Genomic DNA, 8,130 nt, shown 5'->3' on the forward strand with positions numbered 1-8,130 from the left:
TATGTACCACTTGACTCGTACACATAAGAGAAATATATGGCTGATCGTCGGAAGCGAGATATTGCTCAAGCTGCATCAGAAGTGAACACGAAGAAGGTCGAAGCTGCTGAAATTTGTACGGACATTGTTAAAAGTACTATAGAAGAGAACGAATTGAAACCGAGGACGGTTTTGCTTCAAGGGGGAGAGGATGATATGGTCATAACTAATAGGCATGCTAATTATTGCATCGGCAGAGATCTTGTTGGGATGGAAGAAAGAAAAGAAAAGGACGTGGCACATGCAAATCAGTATGAGGATGTAGCCACACATGCGGTACGGAAAAATAATACTCCTTATTTATGTGCTAATGCGGCTGGGAGATCAGTCAAGCATTCTTTTTGTTTCAAAGGAATGCTAGCACATGCTTTTTGGGATGAAAGGAAGGAGAATTGGTTTGAACGGAAGGAGATCAAGATGTTATCTATCTTTCTGTTTTTACCAAGGAAAGAGAAGGATCAATCTTACACGTGTTCTGTATGGGATCTGTTGTCTTTAAAGGCTGTTGGGTGGGGTCCACCTACACGCATACTGCAGGAGAAGACACGCTAAAACCAAAATAAGGAGACTAGTTTATTATCGAGGGTTGCCGAATATTTAATTAATTAATTCTTTGTTAGTTAGGATAAAAGTAAGAGTCCACGTGAGTTTAGGTTTGTTTCTAGGCTGGCTACTACTATAAAGCCAAGTTATGCGTCTGATGTAAAAGGTCAGGTTATTTTTATATGAAATAGACAGATGTATTTTCGAGGGTAAACACCCGTATCAAGTTTTTGAGGTAGCTTTAGAAAAACCTCTTTGTTGCGATTTCTGCAAGTGTTTTGCGCGTGAGGTGCCGTCGTCCAGATTGTTTCTCTCATGCTGAGCCGCAAGGTTCAAACCCTCTACTTCGTGTACATCGTGTGCATGGGCAAGAGGCTGCTGCTACTAGAGGTGGAGTACCGTGAAAGATCAGACCGCAACAACAGACCGGAACTCGCCACGAGGTTCGGTCCCCATCACACCCCTTTAGTCCCGGTTGGTGCCACCAACTGGGACCAATGGGCCTTGCACAACGGCGTGGTGGTGGGAGTTTAGTCTCACCTCGCTAGCTGAGAGAGAGCCGCACCTGTTTATAAGGTGCGATGCGCCAACCCTCTCGAGCTCCTCTCTAAAGCAGGCTTTCGGGCTTAATCTGTCTCTGTGTGCCTGTGGGCCTACTGGGTTTACTACGGGCCTAAATCCTGGCCCATTGTTGGGTTTCTAGTCGTATTCAGGCCGTGGGGGCCCAGTAGGAGGCACTTTTTGTGTTTTTTTGTTTTCTTTACTTATTGTTGCTATTTTTTTTCAGTTTTTTTGTTTTTTTTCGCATTATTTATTTTCTTTTGTTTTTTGCATTATTTATTTTGTTTCTGAATTATTTATTTATTTTCGTGCGTGGAACCGAGACCAAAAGGTCCAGACGAACCGGCACCAATGGCCCACGTGGCTGCCCTATTGAGAGTGTTCTTGGTGAGAACATAGTTAACAAGGAGCGAACCGGGATTAATGGTATTACGAGGACCGAACCATAAGACATTAAAGCATTTCAAATGAACTCTGAAAAAGTTGAAAGTTGACATGGTATCATAATTTCATCCACATAGCATGTGCATGTACAAAACAGACAATGGTATCATACTCGTCTGTTACAAAGTTGGCATGGTATCATCATAATAGTTGCGGGAGAAAGTCTTCACTTTTTCTTCACTTGTGTCATTTGCTTATTGCGCCGTAACCATGGATAATCTTCATCGTTTATCAGGATGCTGGGGTCAACCTTGACTTTGAAGGGAGGAATTTCATGAAACTTTTCATAATCTTCAGACATGTCTGTCATGCCCTCCACTCCCACGATGTCCCTTTTCCTGAAAGAACTATGTGGCGCTTTGGCTCATCGTATGATGTATTCGCTTCCTTATCTTTTCTTTCTCTCGGTCTGGTAGACATGTCCTTCACATAGGTAACCTGTGCCACATAATTGGCTAGGACTAACAGTTTGCCAGTGTACCCAAGATTTTTCAGATCCACTGTTGTCATTCCGTACTATGGGTCTACCTGTACCCCGCCTCCTGACAGATTGACCCAGTTGCATTTAAACAAAGGGACCTTAAAATCTACTCCGTAGTCAAGTTCCCATATGTCCACTATGTAACCATAATATGTGTCCTTTCCCCTCTCGGTGGCTGCATCAAACCGGACACCGCTGTTTTGGTTGGTGCTCTTTTGATCTTGGGCGATCGTGTAAAATGTATTCCCATTTATCTCGGATCCTTTCCAAATCATTACAGTCGAAGATGGTCCCCTGGACAACAAGTACATCTCATCACAAACAGTGATGTCACCTCTGAGACGTGTTTCCAACCAACTGCTGAAAGTCCTGATGTGTTCACATGTAATCTAGTCGTCGCACTGCTCCGGGTGTTTGGAGCGCAGACTGTTCTTGTGTTCATCGACATACGGGGTCACCAAGGTAGAGTTCTGTAGAACTGTGTAGTGTGCTTGAGACCAAGAATATCCGTCCCTGCATATTATTAAGTCACTTCCAAGCGTGCCTTTTCCAGTCAGTCTCCCCTCATACCGTGATTTAGGGAGACCTATCTTCTTAAGGCCAGGAATGAAGTCAACACAAAACCCGATGACATCCTCTGTTTGATGGCCCATGGAGATGCTTCCTTCTGGCCTAGCGCGGTTACGGACATATTTCTTTAGGACTCCCATGAACCTCTCAAAGGGGAACATATTGTGTAGAAATACGGGCCCCAGAATGACAATCTCGTCAACTAGATGAACTAGGACGTGCGTCATGATATTGAAGAAGGATGGTGGGAACACCAGCTCGAAACTGACAAGACATTGCGCCAAATCACTCCTTAGAGTTGGTACGATTTCTGGATCGATCACCTTCTGAGATATTGCATTGAGGAATGCACATAGCTTCACAATGGCTAATCGGACGTTTTCCGGTAGATGCCCCCTCAATGCAACTGGAAGTAGTTGTGTCATAATCATGTGGCAGTCATGAGACTTTAGGTTCTAGAACTTTTTCTCTGGCATATTTATTATTCCATTTATATTCGACGAGAAGCCAGTCGGGACCTTCATACTGAGCAGGCATTCAAAGAAGATTTGTTTCTCTTCTTTCGTAAGAGCATAGCTGGCAGGACCTTCATAGTGCTTCGGGGGCATGCTGTCTTTTTCGTGGAAGCGTTGCAGGTCCTCACGTGCCTCAGGTGTATCTTTTGTCTTCTCATACACGCCCAAGAAGCCTAGAAGGTTCACGCAAAGGTTCTTCGTCACGTGTATCACGTCGATCGAAGAGCGGACCTCTAGGTCTTTCCAGTAGGGTAGGTCCCAAAATATAGATTTCTTCTTCCACATGGGTGCGTGTCCCTCAGCGTCATTCGGAACAGCTAGTCTGCCGGGACCCTTTCCAAAGATTACGTGTAAATCATTGACCATAGCAAGTACATGATCACCGGTACGCATGGCGGGCTTCTTCCGGTGATCTGCCTCGCCTTTGAAATGATTGCCTTTCTTTCGACATTGATGGTTGGTCGGAAGAAATCGACGATGGCCCAGGTACACATTCTTCCTGCAGCTTCCCAGGTATATACTATCGGTGTCATGTAAACAGTGCGTGCATGCGTGGTATCCCTTGTTTGTCTGTCCTGAAAGGTTACTGAGAGCGGGCCAATAGTTGATGGTCACGAACAGCAACGCCTTTAGGTCAAATTCCTCCTGTTTGTGCTCATCCCACGTACGTACACCGTTTCCATTCCACAGCTGTAAAAGTTCTTCAACTAATGGCCTTAGGTACACATCAATGTCATTGCCGGGTTGCTTAGGGCCTTGGATGAGAATTGGCATCATAATGAACTTCCGCTTCATGCACATCCAAGGAGGAAGGTTATACATACATAGAGTCACGGGCCAGGTGTTGTTGTTGCTGCTCTGCTCCCCGAAAGGATTAATGTCATCCGTGCTTAAAGCAAACCATATGTTCCTTGGGTCACTTGCAAACTCATCCCAGTACTTTCTCTCAATTTTTCTCCACTGCGACCCGTCAGCGGGTGCTCTCAACTTCCTGTCTTTCTTACGGTCCTCACTGTGCCATCGCATCAACTTGGCATGCTCTCCGTTTCTGAACAGACGTTTCAACCGTGGTATTATAGGAGCATCCCACATCACCTTCGCAGGAACCCTCTTCTTGGGGGGCTCGTCGTCAACATCACCAGGGTCATCTCGTCTGATCTTATACCGTAATGCACCGCATACCGGGCATGCGTTCAAATCCTTGTACGCACCGCGGTAGAGGATGCAGTCATTAGGGCATGCATGTATCTTCTGCACCTCCAATCCTAGAGGGCATACGACCTTCTTTGCTGCGTAAGTACTGTCGGGCAATTCGTTATCCTTTGGAAGCTTCTTCTTCAATATTTTCAGTAGCTTCTCAAATCCTTTGTCAGGCACAGCATTCTCTGCCTTCCACTGCAGCAATTCCAGTACGGTACCGAGCTTTGTGTTGCCATCTTCGCAATTGGGGTACAACCCTTTTTGTGATCCTCTAGCATGCGATCGAACTTCAGCTTCTCCTTTTGACTTTCGCATTGCGTCCTTGCATCGACAATGACCCGGCGAAGATCATCATCATCGGGCACATCGTCTGGTTCCTCTTGATGTTCAGTAGCATCACCGTATTCAGGGGGCACATAGTTGTCATCGTACTCTTCTTCTTCGTTGTCTTCCATCATAACCCCTATTTCTCCGTGCCTCGTCCAAACATTATAGTGTGGCATGAAACCCTTGTAAAGCAGGTGGGTGTGAAAGATTTTCCGGTCAGAGTAAGACTTCGTATTCCCACATATAGGGCATGGACAACACATAAAACCATTCTGATTGTTTGCCTCAGCCACTTCGAGAAAATCATGCACGCCCTTAATGTACGCGGAGGTGTGTCTGTCACCGTACATCCATTGCCGGTTCATCTGCGTGGATTATATATAATTAAGTGTGTCAAAAACCATTACAGATCATCATGACTAGATAAATAAGTGACCAAATTAATAGAAGTTCATCATCACATTAAAACCAAAGTACATACATAGTTCTCATCTAACAACATATAGCTCTCCAGAGCATCTAATTAATTAAACCATACATTGAAACTATGTAAAACATTTCAATGCGAAAACAAATGCGATCATAATCGCAATCAAGGTAACAACTGATCCAACTGCATAATGATACCAAGCCTCGGTATGAATGGCATATTTTCTAATCTTTCTAATCTTCAAGCGCATTGCATCCATGTTGATCTTGTGATCATTGACGACATCCGCAACATGCAACTCCAATATCATCTTCTTCTCCTCAATTTTTCTTATTTTTTCCTTCAAGAAATTGTTTTCTTCTTCAACTAAATTTAACCTCTCGACAATAGGGTCGGTTGGAATTTCCGGTTCAACAACCTCCTAGATAAATAAAATCTATGTCACGTTGGTCGGCATAATTTTCATAAACAATAATTGAACCAATAGTTATGAAAAGATAATATATACCACATCTGGATCATAGACAGGACGAGGGCCAACGGGGGCGGATACCAAAACCATCGCACTATATAAGATGCAATAATAAAAATAAGAAAATAATACAATTATCTACCTAAACATAAAAGTAAGAATATTTTTCCTTTCAGAAAGAAGATAAGAACAAGAGGCTCACCACGGTGGTGCCGGCGATGAGGTCGGTGCGGGTGATCGACGGCGGTGAAGACGGGGACGGGGCGTGACGGACCGCTAAACCTAGACAAATATTGAGGAAAATGGAGCTTGGAGGTCGAGCTTGGAGAGGAGAAAGCTTAAGTAGTGTGGCTCGCGCATTCCATCGAACACCTTGTGTGCATAGGAGGTGAGCTAGAGCACCAAGCCCTCTCCCCCTTGGCGGCCAGTAAAAACAGAGCAGTGTGCTCTGCTCTTACGCGAGGGGGTATATATAGGCACCTCATTGGTCCCGGTTGGTGGCATGAACCGGGACAAAAGGAAAGCCTTTGGTCCCGGTTCGTGCCACCAACCGAGACCAATGGTGGTGGGCCAGGAGCGAGGCCCATTGGTCCCGGTTCGTCCCACCATCCGGGGCCAAAAGGTCCAGATGAACCGGGACCAATGGCCCACGTGGCCCGGCCGGCCCCCGGGGCTCACGAACCGGGTCCAATGCCCCCATGGGTCCCAGTTCTGGACTGAAACGGGACTAATGGGCTGACCCGACCTGGACCTCTGCCCCCTTTTCTACTAGTGATGAGACATCATATATATAACAAGTTGGCCAGTAGTCATAGTTACAACTCCTCATCCTCCTCATCAACTCTAACACATTGTAGCACATAATAACACATTCTACCTAGGACCTACTCCTCTCATAGGACCTACTCTACCATTTCTTAGGTAAAATATCATAAAACAAGATAGGCATTGACTCTTCATTAAGTAAACTGGACTCTTCATAATGAAGAACGGAGATCATCCTGTCTCCAAGTATTGGCCTATGCACAATGTTGCTTCCAAGTAGCTCTGTACGATGGTCGAAACATTTTTTCCAATCATTTATTATCATGGCTTCCTCGCTTTTAGAAATCCAGTATGGACAGGAGTGATGTGGATACTGCGGCTGACCTGGCCGTGGTGGCCGTAAGCTCATAACATCAACGCGACCTCTTGGCAATATCAGACGAGGCACACAATCCATCGGGATTTTCTGCTCAAAAACATAGTAATAACTTTGTAGTTAGCAATGTAATTTAGTTTTAGAAAAATTTATGCAAAAGATGCACGAATGTCGTAATAGTAGAAAATCTTACCATGCTATCTCCATTGATGTTACCGTAGCACACCGCGTGCACTAATGGCACATATTGATCATAATTTTGAGGAATTCGATAATAGCTATTGTAATTCTCAAGATCAGTAAAAAATGCGATAAGACCATCTTTCTCCTTATAAGTTAATTGTGCTTCATCATTGTAGTAGTAGGTTCTGTCTATCATCTTCCGTACATTTTTTGAAGAATGAAAATAAGCTGTCAATGGAAATAAGCTGTCAAATATTTTGAAATAAACAATATAAATTACTTAGTAAATATGTTTAAGAAACTCACACAGCGGTAGAACTGGAAGCGTGTCAACAAGGACCCAAATGGTCATATCATTTTCGTCGATGTCAGGATCACCAAGATCGAAGGTGAGAAGCATACCCTCATGAAAATCATACGCCTTGGAAAGGGCTTCCCAATTCGGGAAACCAAAATTGGATGAGTTCACAGAATTGTATAGTTTTACAGCAAAATCATAACCATGATGGGTCCTAAGTTGAATTATCTTTGTCTCCATGCTTTCATGATGTTCAAAACCCATCTTCTCCAAGACATAGCGTCTTGCATGGCATGGGATAAGCTAGTCGAATTGTAAAAGACGGAAATTACACGTTGAAGAAGCAGAGAAGTCATGCAAAAATAACAAAAAACACTTGTCATCATTGTGTACCGTATCAGCATCGAAGGTCTCTTGGAGCTTGATGCTGAAGCGCCGACCTTCTACCAGGTGAGGCCTGTCGCACAGACCGCGCTCATCTTCGCAGTAATCGCACATGGCGAATTCCCTTTCGTCGTCAGACATTTCCTAATAGGTAATTAATAATCCATCATCGAATACATATATAGTAGTTTGTAGCAAAGATCATCATATAACAACTAAAACACCTAAAATTTGTAGTTTGTACTAGTTTGTAGCAAAGATCATATAATCCATCATGAATACATATATAGTAGTTTGTAGCAAAGATCATTATATAACAACTAAAACACCTAAAATTTGTAGTTTGTACTAGTTTGTAGCAAAGATCATCATATAATCCATCATGAATATATATATATACAGTGGCGGAGCTTAGTGGAGACCAACAGGGGCCATGGCCCCCCCTTAATTATTGCATCCATTGAAGAACAAGCTACATCATGAGCCTAATTAGTGTTTAAACTACAAATTAGCCCCTCCTTCCCTATTAACTTGGTTCCTTT

The sequence above is a fragment of the Triticum aestivum genome, chromosome 2B, assembly GCF_018294505.1.
Source record: "Triticum aestivum cultivar Chinese Spring chromosome 2B, IWGSC CS RefSeq v2.1, whole genome shotgun sequence".
In the NCBI taxonomy this organism is placed as follows: domain Eukaryota; kingdom Viridiplantae; phylum Streptophyta; class Magnoliopsida; order Poales; family Poaceae; genus Triticum; species Triticum aestivum.